The 16,412-nt window shown below is 41.8% G+C and overlaps 1 protein-coding gene across 1 annotated transcript in view; it reads right to left on the reverse strand.

Annotated features, from left to right (window-relative positions):
- LOC145418256 (uncharacterized) overlaps positions 1 to 16,412 on the reverse strand; it is a 75,335-nt gene that overhangs the window by 699 nt on the left and 58,224 nt on the right. The window lies entirely within an intron of this gene.

Consider the following 16,412-nt stretch of genomic DNA (forward strand, 5'->3'; position numbering starts at 1 on the left):
AGGTTAGTTTAAATGTATTTTCTTTAATATACTCAGAACTTAATGGTAGTGTTCAGGGCAAGGCAACAACGAAGGCATTCGATTTTGAAAACAGTCAGTCAAAGATCACGGGCGCAGGGCAAGGTTAAATTTCAATGAGCACGTTGGTGTGTCAACAAAGTAAAACATTTTAATCTGATTCGAGATAAACTATGTGGCATGCTTGAGGATCACCCAAAGCTCAAGATAAGGCAAGTAGAAACTGACTCTGTTATAAGACCGATCTGTGACATGACAAAGTCACTGAGGCACGTCAAATGTTAGTGTCACATGGCAAGGTCGGTTCTAACAGTTTTTTGATCCGATTAAGTCAGATTTGGTGGAAATGTTTAGGGTCATGCAAGAATGAAATAATTCGATTTTAAAAGCAATCGGTGAGTGATCAAGGTCACCAAACAAAATAAAATACTCGGCCCTTAGTCCAAATGGTGGGCGCCGGTACTGCATTATTGGAATGCTCATCCGCGTTTCTTCCCTTTTATCTAATACTTTTGTTCCCACCCACTGTATTCCCCCCTACATTGCTCCTTCCTGTTCTGTATGATCCTCATTCCTCCATTTTCTTCATTACCTCTGCCGACGAAGTTCGAGGAGGTTATGTATTCACCTAGGTTTGTCTGTTTGTTTATTTGTCCACACGATATCTCCAGAAGCTCTCAGTGAACTTCAATGAATTTTTATGGAAAGGGTCGGCCATGGACCAAGAAAGAATTGATTAAATTTTGGTGCGGATCCGAATCAGGATCGGGATCCTATGTATCCCGCACAATATCTCCAATAGTTCTCAATGAGCTTCAATAAAATTTTGTGGAAAAGTGGACCATGAGTCAAAGAACAATTTATTAATTTTGGGAGCGGATCCGGATTTTATGTATTCCACACAATATCTCCACGGATCTGGACCCGGATCCGTTTCAATGGCACTGACATTGACGGAGGTATGCGCTCTCTGCATGCATTCTAGTTTCTTCTGCAGCCTACTCAACTTCACCCACCTGCTTATTAACTACTCACACCTGTCACTCCTAGTCTCTCTCTCTCTCTCTCTCTCTCTCTCTCTCTCTCTCTACTTTTCTCTTAATGTTCACAAGCAGCCTCCTTCTCCCTTTCATTCCATTTCATTTATCTCACTTATTTTCTGTATTCTCACCTTTTTTTATTCCGTAAAAACTCCTCTCTCTCTCTCTCTCTCTCTCTCTCTTTCTCTACTTTTCTCTTAATGTTCACAAGCAGCCTCCTTCTCCCTTTCATTCCATTTAATTTATCTCAATCATTTTCTGTATTCTCACCTTTTTTTATTCAGTAAAAACTCCTCTCTGTCTGTCTGTCTGTCTGTCTGTCTGTCTCTCTCTCTCTCTCGTTTGGCAACACCCATTAATTCTGTGTCAATAGCCAATTACACAGCACCTGCTGATCACAAAAGAATACCTACGTTTCCATCGTCAGGAGTTTATGAGCTTCAAAAAATTCATTTTAATTATACTTTCGAGTTAATGAAGGCTATATAACCCTTTATGACTGAAGCTCCTCTTCTTTCCTGAAGTATATCATCTTAAGTACTTGTAATTTCAAAAGGAGTACAAAGACGTACAGAGGAAAGCAATCAGCAACAAATTTTATGGCTCCTCGAGGCAGGTTGTTACACAGAAATCTATCACTAGAAGATTAGGACTGCAAAGAAGGCTCCCGTTCTCCGCTCCCTTCTCCAACCTAAGAAACAAAAAAGCCGAAGCCAGCAGGAAAAGTGATGAGGACCTCCTTGCATCATAGAAAGACTACCATGGAAGTTCCATAAGTAAGGAAAGACTGAACGGAGAACCTACATTCTATACCATTTTAAGTTGCAAGGGAAAAGCAACAATAATCACAAATTATTGCACTGTTGCTGTATTCACTACGATGTGAAAGAACGGAAAACATTCATTTGTTCTCCTATTAATTCTGCCATTTGTTTAGTTGGAGATTCAAAACCAGATACTTATCAAAAAGACTTTTAAATGTTATCACTGAAGTGCAGTCCATCACAATACCCGGCAACTTGTTATCCGTCCACGCCCCGGAGGGGCTCGGGGACGGTTATTTTCACTTGGTTTGTCTGTTTGTTTGTTTGTCTGTCTGTCTGTCTGTCTGGTAACAACTTTACGTGAAAAGCTGGTGAGATAGGCTATGAACGTCTGATCACCTGATTAAATTTTGGGCCAAATTGGGCCAAGGTCCAGGCTGTAGGGCCCCCAAAATGTAAAAATAATAATAATAATAATCAAAGTCATGTTTTCACCATAAATCCTTTCAAATTCGTCATATCGACATGAAATGAAAATCTAAAGGTGCATCTTTCAAACCTGCATCCTATAACATGCCTCATTACATCAAGGGGTTACTCCCCAGTTAGCAGTAGGGAAGTCAGTGTTAGGTGGGTCAGGCCTAAAATTTCAAATGGGCATAAAATCGTCAATTTTCATCCGATTTACGCAAGATTTGGTATGTGACATCTTTGACAAGATATCCTGGTGAGTTTATACGTCAGCATTAAAATGACTGCCGGGGACGGGTCTGCTGTGCCTTGGTACCGCTTCGTGTTCCGTATGTTAACAATGCTGTTGAAGAAAATGCATTTCTTGATTTGGAAACTTTTGCCAATGATTTTATATAAATTATAAATCTAGTGTGACGTATTTATCGACTACCATACTGTCATGCCCTTCACAAATTGTGAATACTTTAATCAGATTTCGTCTAGCCTATGTTAATCTTTCTAAATGTTCCTCATGTGATTTGTTCCTCAATCTAGGTATCATTTTTGCTGTACTGTCTCTAGCATCGCCATATTTTAATCTTAATACGGTAACCAAAACTGAACATACTACTTCAGATGGGGATATGCTAAAAATTGTTCAAGGTAAGGATGAATGTTCTGCCCCTAAGTATAGCCAGTTTGTTTGTGCTTTGACGACTTACTTTTAGATCATTTTATTAGTATTATTCCTTATGTCACGAATCAATTCGCGACATTTCCTTTTTGTGAGAAGCCACGAACTATTAGTGGAAAACTCACTGTGTATCGCTCAGTTAACCGTTTCTCTCTCCATTTCGGGGTATACTTTTCAAATCATTCGTCACCGTTTTCGGGGGTGACCGATTTGATGCACGTCACTAAGTGCGCTACTGAGCGATACTATTGTTTCTTTATCGTTCACCTCTGCTTGCCTAAACCGTTAGCCACGCCTTCTGGTAGCTTGTGCGTCCTGCCTGTACATTATTTGAATTCAGTCTTGTGTTTGCTGTGACGGAGAAAGGTTCTGTGCTCAGAAGTGGAGAGGTCAGCTAGCACCCCAAGCTCCACTAGTACAGTTAATCCCAGTACTCTCACCCCCCACTCCTCGGGTGATACATAGTATTCATCGACTGGTATTTCCTTTGTGTATTTCCTAGTTTTTAAGAGTTTAGTTAAGGTGTTTTTCCTAGGCGTAAGTATTTAGCTATTGCGTGAGTGAGTGAGTGCGTCTCATTTAATTGATTTGAATTGTAATGTTAAATTTATTTTTTGTGATTAATAAATTTAACAGTTCCTTTCTTGAGCTTAATGTAAGTAAACTCTTGTTTCATTTCTCCATAATTAAGCTTATTTCCCATATAGCTCCTAGCTTGCATAAACGTTTGCTTTCATAACTGGTACTTAAGACCAGTCTTGTTGTATTAACTTAAAATCCGTTGTGCCAGGAGTTAATGCATCAGCAAGAACCTGATGTTATTATTATTAGTATTAGTTATTTATTGTCAGGGGTGAATTAACTTTCTCCAGAGGCTAACAGTACAGTAATTCAGCAATTGTGAGTAATTAGTCTCTGCTGTGTACTGTTGAGAAAGTTTTTAAATTCTCGTTCTTAGAGAATCGTTGCACGATTTAGCAAGACAATCATTGTCCCTGCTCTTTAATATTATTGAATATTAATATCAATTTAAATAATATTTAACCATTTATTTCAAAATTACCGTGATATTATAAAAACCCCGTGACAATTGGCGACCTCATTCCAGGATATTAACTCCTAGCTCTAAAGCTATTCACGAGATAGTGCTCACTCATTCATATTTAGGTATTTATCATTAAAGTTTATAGGCACAAGCTTACTGGTGTTTACCCTTAATTTAGCAAGTGAATTTTGCTTTATTAATCAATAGAGTACTTAACTCTAGTTTATTCTTGGTAACGCCACACGATTTTATTCGCTCCTGGGAAGTCGCCGTACCCATTGTGTTTATTATTGAGTCTTCCCAGTCATTTACATTTTTTATTTATTCTTTGCCAGTTAACTGGATAAGACTGGTCACCACTAGCTTGTGTCTGTACTCTTTACTTGTGTTTATTAGTATTCGTCGCTAAGCAGTCAGTACTCAATTTCGGTTTTGCTTAATAAATTAGCGACATGGCTACTACTGTATTTTTACAGGAAGCCAAAGAAATGGGTCTTTCGGACCCAACCGAAATTAAAGAGTATATACTCTCACGGCATAATCAGGAGCAGCAGCGCGAGAATGATGCCCGTGAAGAGCGTAAGATTCAGCGCGAATACGAGCGAGAACAGCGTGAGGAACGCGAAAAGGAGCGCGAAAAAGAGCGAGAACAGCGCGAACACGAGCGAGAACAGCGCGAATACGAGCGTGAACAACGAGACAGAGAACGAGAGCATGAACGTGCCGAGCGAGAAGCACGTGAAAAACACGAATATGAAGTGCTGAAGCTCAAGCGAGATTCCTTGGCTTCAGACACGTCTGCTGCAGTTGGTCCAAGCTCCACGAGCTTTCTCCCTGCACATGTCCTGGCGACCCCACGCATCAAGCTTCCTTCATACAAGGAAAGCGAGCGAATCGAGCCGTACATAGCTCGTTTTGAGGACATGGCAGACTTATATCAACTGGATGAGGCAGCTAAGCGGCTTCAGTTTCTTAGCCTATTTGAGGGCCCTGCCCTCGATATTCTCCACAGAATTCGTGGAGACAATCTCACATATGAGATGATGAAAGCTGCACTCATTAAGGCGTATGGTCTCACAGTAGACGACGCCAAAGTTCAGTTCATGCGAGCTCGTCTCCAAGACAAGGAGACAGCTGTTCAGTTCCTTGATCGTCTCACAGCTTACTTAAATGAGTGGATGGAGAGAGATGAAACTCCTTCCACGCGTGAGGGGATAATTGACCTTATGCTGCGTACACAGCTAGAGAGGTCGTGGCCTGCTGAGCTCATAGCACAGCTTAAGATCTGCCAGGTGAAAGATGCCAGCCAAATGGCAGAGAAGGCTGACGCATTCTTTACTGCATACGGGTATCAAGCTCGTAAGCAAAACACCTGGAGCAGAAAAGATACTGCCAAGTCTGGGAAGCCGTCTCAGACTGAATCCCAGCACCAAGGCCGTTCTCAGAGTAATGGTCAAGGTCCAAGCAAACCGCAGTGGAAGGACCAGGGGCAAAACACTCAGAAACCTGAGTGGAAGAAGTACAAGTACCCTAACCAGCAGCAGTATCAGCCACGCAATCGACCGTCGGGACAAACTTTTTCACCACCAGCTCAAAAGAGGCAGGAAGCGAATGCAGCCTTCATTCCTCAGCAGCAGCCTGGTGGTCACGTCCCTACCAGTGTGGGTACTTCCCCACAGTTCACTAGTCCCACAGTGACAGTGAACCCCCCTCCACAGATGGCCAATGTTCCATGTTCTCCTCAAGGCACAATGTTTGCCGCATCAATTCAGCAGCCTCATGAGTGGCTAGCTGCTTCCTCCACAGGCCCTCCCACAGGTGACAGTACCTTCCTTGTTCAGCCAGGGTTTGTGGGAGGCATTCCTGTGAAGGTCCTGAGAGACAATGGTTCCTCAGGTTGCTCTGTTAAACAGAGTTTAGTTCGGCCTGAGCAGTATACAGGTCGACAGATCCATGCAAAGCTTATTGATGGATCAGTGAGATTGTTCCCTGAGGCATGTATCCAGGTGGCATCTCCATTTTATACTGGTACGACACTTGCAGTTGTCATGCCAGAGCCTCTATTTGACTTTATAGTAGGCAATATTAATGGAGTCAAGGATAGTTGCTCCGATGACGCTACTCAGACTTCGGCTGCTGCGGTAACACGAGCCTTGACTGAGGCTCTAGACTGTCACCCCAGTGATCATTGAATCGCCGCAAGATCTGATGTGTAGTCAACTTGTTGTGCAAGAACAACATTCTGACCCGACACTTGCTACCGTGCGGAGCAAACAAAAGGGTCGAGTGATAAAGTATTCACGGGGAGGTCGAGCCAAGTTCCTTCGTAAACAAGGACGGCTCTACCGTGAGTCACGAACACCCGAGGGCGAGGTTCGACTGCAGTTTGTCGTTCCCGCCAAGTACCGCCTAGCAGTGTTACAATGGGGTCATTGTTCAGCCTCAGGAGGTCACGTGGGCAAAAGGAAGACCCAGGGCCGTATCCGAGCTGACTTTTTCTGGCCAGGGATGGGACGGGACATAGATAGTTTTGTCCGTTCTTGCAGTGTGTGCCAAAGTATCACCACTAATCAAGGACATGCCCTTCCTGTGCCATTTGTAACTACACCTGTAATCTCTGAGTCAGTTGAGAGACAGGGTAGTGGTGAAGTGGGTGCAGACCTGATGTCTTGCCCATTGGCCCCACAGGACACATTATGTCCAGGGCCTGTACATACATATTATGTACCGTAAGTTAAGGGGGAAGTTGAGAGGTGACTTGAGGCTATGGAAGACCCAAGTTTGCACAAGGATTCTCAGCTTCCCGATACTAATATAAGTATTGTAGGTTAAGGGGGAAGTTCGAGAGAGAACTCCGCAGAGGCGACTTGAGGCTGTGGAAGACCCAAGTTTGCACAAGGATTCTCAGCTTCCCGGTACTAATATAAGTATTGTATTGTATGTTAAGGGGGAAGTTCGAGAGAGAACTCCGCAGAGGCGACTTGAGGCTATGGAAGACCCAAGTTTGCACAAGGATTCTCAGCTCCCCGATACTAATATAAGTACTGTAGGTTAAGGGGGAAGTGAGAACTCTGCAGAGGCGACTTGAGGCTATGGAAGACCCAAGTTTGCACAAGGTTTCTCAGCTCTCCGATATTAATATAAATACTGTAGGTTGAGGCACAGGTTGAGGACCCGTGTGCAGTTCGAGGCTATGGAAGACCCGAGTTTGCACAGGGATTCTCAACTTGCCGACCATAATCGTGTGCTAAAATTAATGGCGACCTCGAGTGTACTTTTCATAGCATGTACTGACTGCTAGCCAGAGAGAGTAATTGTAACATAATAAGAATTTTGTCTCATTGACACTTTTGATGCTCCACCTTAATTGGTTTTGAAGGTTCAGCAATGGGTGTAGCAGTTTTGCTGTGCGGACCAGCTGATCATCTGCCGCACGCTGCTGCCTCTTCTCCTCTGCCTTCGTCGTCGCCATATTATTTACTGTGTCATTTTACACGTAGGTACAGTTACACTACAACTGTCAAACCTACACCGTGTATTACATACACCACGCTACACAACAATTAGTTGTCAGTGTAAATGTAGCGAATTTTCGCTCAGTTTGACCTGAGTACAGGATTTTCACCGTCGTCACGGAGTTTTTCCCTCAAGCTTGCTTCTATTAACGTAAATACGAGGTTTTTTCACTCACTGGCGACTGCGATTTTCTCCTGTAGCAGGATAGCACACACACCACAGTGTGAATCTTGTGTGACTGAGTTAGGATTTATATGTATGTATATTGAAATCATTCTTCTGAAGGAAGAAAGATTTAATTTTCATGGGGCGTAATGTCACGAATCAATTCGCGACATTTCCTTTTTGTGAGAAGCCACGAACTATTAGTGGAAAACTCACTGTGTATCGCTCAGTTAACCGTTTCTCTCTCCATTTCGGGGTATACTTTTCAAATCATTCGTCACCGTTTTCGGGGGTGACCAATTTGATGCACGTCACTAAGTGCGCTACTGAGCGATACTATTGTTTCTTTATCGTTCACCTCTGCTTGCCTAAACCGTTAGCCACGCCTTCTGGTAGCTTGTGCGTCCTGCCTGTACATTATTTGAATTCAGTCTTGTGTTTGCTGTGACGGAGAAAGGTTCTGTGCTCAGAAGTGGAGAGGTCAGCTAGCACCCCAAGCTCCACTAGTACAGTTAATCCCAGTACTCTCACCCCCCACTCCTCGGGTGATACATAGTATTCATCGACTGGTATTTCCTTTGTGTATTTCCTAGTTTTTAAGAGTTTAGTTAAGGTGTTTTTCCTAGGCGTAAGTATTTAGCTATTGCGTGAGTGAGTGAGTGCGTCTCATTTAATTGATTTGAATTGTAACGTTAAATTTATTTTTTGTGATTAATAAATTTAACAGTTCCTTTCTTGAGCTTAATGTAAGTAAACTCTTGTTTCATTTCTCCATAATTAAGCTTATTTCCCATATAGCTCCTAGCTTGCATAAACGTTTGCTTTCATAACTGGTACTTAAGACCAGTCTTGTTGTATTAACTTAAAATCCGTTGTGCCAGGAGTTAATGCATCAGCAAGAACCTGATGTTATTATTATTAGTATTAGTTATTTATTGTCAGGGGTGAATTAACTTTCTCCAGAGGCTAACAGTACAGTAATTCAGCAATTGTGAGTAATTAGTCTCTGCTGTGTACTGTTGAGAAAGTTTTTAAATTCTCGTTCTTAGAGAATCGTTGCACGATTTAGCAAGACAATCATTGTCCCTGCTCTTTAATATTATTGAATATTAATATCAATTTAAATAATATTTAACCATTTATTTCAAAATTACCGTGATATTATAAAAACCCCGTGACACCTTATTTTTCCTGGTTTCCATCTGCGAATTGAGTATCATTAGTAGTACACATGCAGTGTTCGTTTTTACTCACAGAATTCAGTACTTTGCAGCTGTCATTATTAAACTACGCTTGCCATATTCAAGCGCAACTGAACAGGTGATCTAGATAACTTTATATAATCAATCTTTGCTCAGAGATATCTTCTTGGTTACCAATTTTCGTATCATCAGCAAAGATTCTTTACCTCCTTGGCGAGAGGGAAGTCAAAGACAATGTTGAAGAAAGGTCAGGGGAACAAACGCGGGTCGGATCAGTAAACTGAGAATGTTTCATGAAGCAGAGGTTCACACACATGAACCTTATCATATCTCACTCCTGAATTAACAGGTAGAAGCGAGTTTGAATCATATTCGATTAGTATTACTTATTCCCTTCCTGCATTCCTGACTTTCATTTTGTCATTTTGTCTTGTTGTTTTCTTTGCCTCTTTTCCTGTTTGATTTTGTGACTGCCATTCTGTCTTTGCAAATTTATGTCTATGTCTGTGCACTTTTGTTATTCTGAATGTCTATGTTTTTCTTTCTTTCTTTTTTTCTCTGTATTTGTCTTTCAGTCTTTCTTTCCTTCTTTCTGTATGTTTGTCTGTTCTTCTGTACGTCTGCCTTTCGTTAGGTTTGCCATTTTTTTCTATCTACTTCTGCTTATCGTTACGTCTGCATCCTTTTATTTCTTTCATTCTGGGTTTTATCTGTTTATGTTTTTGTCTGCCACTGTAGCTGTTTGGCTGTTTTCAGTCAGTAAACGCTTTACTCTGCCTGTTTCTGTTGGTCTATGCTACTGTCTGCCTGTATTGTCATTTCGTGCTTCAGTCTACCTGCTTCCGTCTGCCCGTGTTTCTGTTCATGTGTGTTTCACTTTGTCCATGTTTTCTGTTTGCTCGTGTTTGTCTGTATTTTTCCTGTTTTAATATCTATTTGTTTGTGTTTGTCTATTTTTTCTGAAGTATCTTCCCGCCCTTTCTGTATGTCGTTTCATTCTTTCCAGTCTGCCTTTCTTTCCTTCTTTACTTTTTTGCCTGTCTTTTTGTATGGCTATATTACTTTATTTTTTCCCGTATTTGCGTCGTATTGTCTTTGTTTCTGTTTGATTTTATTTTTTCACGTCATTGTTTCTTTGTGTTTGTTACTTTCTCTCTTCATTTTTTTTCTGCCTTCGTTGCTCTCTGTCTTTGTATCTCTCCGTCTTTTTTTTTCTTTCGATCTTTGTAACACCAGTACTCGCGATGTGGGAGAAGGTATTCTGTCGAGAGGCCAGTATGCCCGCCCACGCCCTCTTGTGTGTGTGTGTGTGTGTGTGTGTGTGTGTGTGTGTGTGTGTGTTAACAAAATAACCCAAACAGTTTTGATCAGATCTTTGAAAAATTTGGTGGAAATGCTGAAAGTCAGCAAAGCAGTATTCATTTTTACAACAAAAGTTCGGAGGTCAAGGTCACAGGACAAGATTAACATTACATCACTTGGTTCAGTTCAAACTTTGGGGAGGGGCTGAGAAGAAAGTGAGACTAAAGGATTTAATTTTGAGAATACGGCAATCAGTTAAAAGGTAAAGGTCACAGGACAAGATAAAATTTCAATCCGTGCATCTGTGTAGGATGACATAACTAATAGTTTTGATCACATTTGGATCGAACGTGGAGATGTGTTGAGGATCACTCAAGACGTTGATCTAGTTATTTTTCTAGAACGATGGGTCAAAGGTCAAGGTTACATGGGAAGGTCAACTAAAATAGTATTTATATGATGTAACTCTTAAATCTGTGAAAAGTTAAAGGTTAGGAAAAATAGAATCGGATCTGAAAAGAATGAGTAAAAGGTGAAAGTCTCATGGAAAGGTCGAATGTCAAGTTAGCTGGGCAGCCAACTGAAGCTTCTTTTTCTTTATTTTCTTTCTTTTTTTTCTTTTTATCTAATTCCAACGAAAGTTGGTGAAGGGTTATGGGTTCGGCATGAATAAAGTAATTCGTTTTCTATTATGTCGAAGGTGATAATCACAGGACATAAAGTATTTTGTACTTAAACCAGTTGGAGGGCCCTAGTGGTGCACTCTTTGAGTGCGTCTCTCTCTCTCTCTCTCTCTCTCTCTCTCTCTCTCTCTCTCTCCTTTTTGTCCTCCTTTCGGTATTACTTGTCACTGCTTCTTTCTTTGTTTCTCTCTTTGTTTTTTTACCTTTCTCTCTCCATGCGTTTGCTGGTTATTTTCCCTTTATTTATTTATTTATTTCTGCCTGTCTTTCTTATTGCCCTTGGCACTCTATGTGTTTCTCTCTCACCTTTGTTGCTTTCCGTCTTTGTTTCGTTTTCCTTCGTGTATTTCTGTGTAATTTTTAACAGCCGCGAGAGCAGAGCTGGTATTGTTGTCAGTTTCTCCCTGTGTCTGTTAGCACGATAACTTCGCAACCGTACAAGATATCACAAAATTTTACACTTATGTAGGAAGGAAAATAAAATCGATCACGAGTTCGAAACTGGTGAAAGTAGGTCAAAGTTTGTGCATTTGTCTCCACGATAACTTCGCAACCGCTCAAGATATCATCACAAAGTTTTACAGGTGTGTAGTAGGAACGAAAATCTTCTACTGGTGTTGTTTTCAGTTTGTCTGTCTGTCTGCGTGTCTGTTAGCACGATAGCTTCGCAGCCGCTCAAGATATCATCATAAAATTTTGCAGGTGTGTAGTTGGGATGAAAATCTCTTATGGAATCGAAATTGATGAGTGTAGGTGTGTGTGTGTGTGTGTGTGTGTGTGTGTGTGTGTGTGTGTGTGTGTGTGCGTGTGTTAACAAAATAACCGAAACAGTTTTGATCTGATCTTTGAAAAATTTGGTGGAAATGTTGAATGCCAGCAAAGTAGTATTCTTTTTTACAAAAAAAGTTCAGAGGTCAGGGTCACAGGACAAGGTTAACATTACATCATTTGGTCTGTGAGTCTGTTACCAAGATAACTTTGCAACCGCTCAAGAAATCACCACAAAATTTTACAGGTGTGTAGTAGAGATGAACATCTCGTACGAGATCAAGATTGGTGAAAGTAGATCAAGATCGAGGTCATAATCTGAGCCGCGCTAGATATGTATCGGCTCGCGGCTGGTGTGATTCCCCCCTTGGGGGGACCTTTAGTTGTCACTGTCATTGTGCTTTCCTCTCCGTTGCTGTCTGACTTTTGTTTCTTTCCGTCTTTATCCCTTTGCTAAATTCTTTCTCTCTCTCGTTTTGTCTCTGTCTCGCTTTGCTTCCTTCTCCTTTTTTAAACCTGGGCTTTCGAAGCCATTGTATGTGTGTGTGTGTGTGTGTGTGTGTGTATAATATATATATATATATATATATATATATATATATATATATATATATATATATATATATATATATATTTACTTATTTATTTATTTATTTATGCAAGAAAGAAGGAACCAAAGCTCAGGAGCCTGCAAACCGTGCCAGCCAAGAAAAAAACAAAAACAATAGAAAAGAGAGCCAAATTCAAGATCCGTTCATTTCGAGATGCCTGGACACACTGCATTTGAAAGACTGGAGATCATAGGAAGTAGGAAATACAGACAGAGGGAGACAGTTCCAGAGTTGAGCTGTTGCATAAATGAAAGACTGGGAGTAACGGTTAACTCTTGCATTAGAGAGTTGGACAGAAAAGGGATGAGAGTTTGTTTAGGCGGGTGCTACGCGCCCGTTGTAGAGATGGAGGGATGCAAGCAGACAGTTCAGAGGAGCAATGATCACTGAGGTAGCAATAGAAAAGAGATAAAGATGCAACAGTGCGGCGAGGAGACAGAGGCTGAAGGGACCCAGTAAGAGAAGGAGAGCTGATGAGACGAAAAGCCTTTGTCTCCACCCTATTAAGAAGAGCTGTATCTGGGGAGCCTCCCCTCGCATGAAAGTTGTACTCTGCACAGAGGCGAATAAAACCCGTGTATAAAGTTAACAACTGTGCAGGGGTAAAGGAGAGAGAGAGAGAGAGAGAGAGAGAGAGAGAGTTACACACAAACATACACACTTTTCAAAATAACTCTCACTCTAGCTCTGCGAGCACGAGTTTCTATATTTTGTTACAGCTAACCCGCATTCTTAATGTGTGATAAATGTAAGATGTACAATTCTTAACAGAAGGAAAATACTGTGTGAAAAGTTTACGTGAACAATGAAATTCTAATTTTCATCCATCTATCATCCATTTGAGGAGTAGACTGTAGAACCAGTCGAGCAGGGCAGTACTCCCAAGGTGGATGGAAAGCTGATGACAAGGAGAACTGGAGCTCCCATTTCATCAGCCCTTGGGACTAGTTCCTGACCATCCCCCTTTGCTGAAATTTTTCAGTGTCTCAGTAACACAGAGAGTAGGCGAGCATGCTCTCCAATACAAGTTTCTCTAACTATCAACAGTAAACTACATGCACAGTACACACTACACTTCCTTTTCCAAAAGTAAAAAAAAAATTATGGCAGCTCAACACGTCCCCACGGAGTCCCCGGGGGGGGGGGGGCTACAAATGCCCCCACCTTCTGCCCCTCTCCCGGTGACAACTCGAGCTGCCTGGAACCGCTTTCTGACTTACTTCTTCATTTCTTCAACATTCGCGGCTTTTCCTCTAACGTTCGCTCTGTTGAGCACCACCTCTTCTCTTCTAAACCTCACATTCTTTACCTAACTGAGACTCAGCTGTCTGAGGCAACTGACAGCAAACCCTTTTCTGTATCCTCCTACTTTCTCTTTACTCATTTCAAAGCCAAAGGTGGCTGTTGTGTATATATCGATAACGACTTATCTTACTCTCATGTTCCTGAACTCGATTCTTCTGAATTCTCTACACTCTGGCTTCGGCTTTCCTGTCATTCTCTGACTAATTACATCTGTGCTCTTTACTTATCCCCTAATTCTACTGACTATCAAAAATTCTTCGACTATCTTACTTCTACGATGGAACACATTCCATCCACTTCTCCTTTCTCTGAAATCTCCATTCTAGGAGATATCAATGTTCACCACCACCTTTGGCTCTCCTCTCCTTTCACTGATCCATCTGGTGAACAAACCTACATCTTTTCCCTTTAATGACCTACAGTAGAGCAGCTTGTACAGCACCATACCCATATCCCTGACTGCCTTGGAGAGAGAGCTCCAACATACTTGACCTCTTCCTTACAACTAATCCTTCTGCTTAAACTGAAAATCTTTTCTTTCCGTTGGGCTCCTCCGATCACTACCTAATTACCTTAACCTGTCCTATCGCTCTGGTACAGCCTCTGGACCCTCCAAAGAAATGTTGTCTGTGTCACTTTGGAGCTGTGAATTGGGAGGTCATCAGGCAGTACTTCTTTGATTTTCCCCGGAATGATTATTGCTTCCATGGCCGGGAGCCATCTGAATGTGCCTAGGCATTACGGAGGTTATTCTCTCGGGCATGGAGGCATACATTCCTTTCTCATATCCTTTGTGTAATGCAAGAAAGCCTTGGTTTAATAACGCTTGTTCTAATGCTGTCCACAACAAGGAGATGGCCTATAAAATGTACCGGAACCAACCCACCCCTGAATCACACTTTTTTTACGTTTCTGCCCAGAATCGTGCTAAGTCTGTTCTTTGCTCTGCTAAAAGTAATTTCATCCGTAATAAATGCTCTCAACCCTCCAACTCAAATTCTTCCCGCTCCTTCTGGCACCTTGCGAAAAACCTTTTTAACAACTTTACCTCATCATGCTTTCCTCCTCTTCTCTACTCTGATGGTTCTGTAGCTATTTCTTCTCCTGATAAAGCAGATCTCTTCGCTCAGACTTACCTCCAATTCCACCTTAGATGATTCCAGTGCTGTTCCTCCATCACTTCCCCCCTCTGACTTCCTCATGGCTAACACTAACCCGCCGCATCCCGCTGATGTACATATGTGCCCAAATGTTTTGTCACTGTGACTCCAGTTGAAGTATATAAACACGGCTCAATTGCAAAGCCCGTCATTTGCACGTGTCAAATTTCGTGAGTGATTTTTGGTATGTATACACGGGACATGTTCCTCTACCTGATGCCAGGAGGGAACAATGCCTAACCCCGCGTGACCTCCCCCCCCCTGCACGCCATTGTCTTGGCAACTCACCTGTTACCAGTGACCTGGCCAGTAAAGACATGTCGTGCCACAGTATGAAATTCAAGGCCAGAGTGATTCCACAATCGATGACAATGTGGAGGACAAAGTTTACATAGCATTAGAGGAATAAACAGTCAGAAATGATGATCAGGTAATGTCGCCAAAAAACGTGCAGTATGTTGATGTGTTTGGTGAGTGAAGCAACACTTATATTGCTTATATTACTGCATGAAAACCAATATACTCTTGTATTACGTATAAATTCGTACCAAATTAATAAATGAATACCTATTACAAGTGGTTTGGAATAGTTCCCACTTCCATAGAACACATTTTCTCTGGAGCTAGGCCCTATAGAAAACACAGCCAGGTGAGGGCATTGTTACCTGTACCAGCATTTTAGAGCTCATGTGAGTGATTTCTCTATGAATTTTCGATGTTTCTCATAAAAAGTGGAAGTTTTAGCCAAATAAAATAAAACATCTGCCGAGACTGGGGGTCATTGGTTAAAAATCTGCCGGGATGGGACGGGTTAAAGTTTCTTCAGCTGATGTTTTTTCTGCCTCAGCACTAACGAGGCATATGGGCCTGATGGAGTCCCTCATGTTGTCCTCAAGAACTGTGCTTCTGTGCTTACACTCTGCCTAAGTAAACTTTTTCGCCTTTGTCTATCAACTTGTACCTTTCCTTCTTGCTGGAAGTTTGCTCTCATTCAGCCAGTCCCAAAGAAGGGTGGCCAGTCCCAACCCTCTAACTATCGTCCAATTGTTTTCCTGTATCTCAAAAGTCAACTCTTATTAGAAAAATTTTAAAGCATCTTTCCTATCATAACCTTCGTTCTGATCGTCATTATGGGTTCCGTCAGGGACGTTCCACTGGTGATCTTACCTTTCAGACTCCTGGTCATCCTCCTTTCGGGACTTTGGCGAAAGCTTTGCCATTGCACTTGACATCTCAAAGACTTTCGATCGAGTCTGGCATAACTCTTTAATTTCCAAACTGCCCTTTTATGGTTTCTATCCTTCTATCGGTGCCTTCATCTATAGCTTCCTTTCTGGTTGTTCTATAGCCGCTGTTGTAGACGGCCATCGTTCTTCTAGATCTATGAAAAGTGGTGTTCCTCAGGGCTCTGTCCTGTCACCAACTCTCTTCCTTTTATTCATCAGTAACCTTCTAAGCCGTACATCTAACTCTATCCACTCGTATGCTGCTGACCCCGCCCTCCACCTTTTCATTCAGTTCCCACAACGTCCATCTCCGAAGTTACTTCAACAAACAAGGGATGAGGCTATGGCACACCTAATGTCTGACTTGGCTCGTATCTCTCACTGGGGTGAAAATAATCTTGTTGTTTTTAATGCATCAAAGACTCGGTTCTTACAGCTATCAATCCGACAAAATCTTCCA

This window comes from Coenobita brevimanus, chromosome 113 (assembly GCF_032717465.1).
Source record: "Coenobita brevimanus isolate Jiangsu-jjx chromosome 113, ASM3271746v2, whole genome shotgun sequence".
Taxonomy (NCBI): domain Eukaryota; kingdom Metazoa; phylum Arthropoda; class Malacostraca; order Decapoda; family Coenobitidae; genus Coenobita; species Coenobita brevimanus.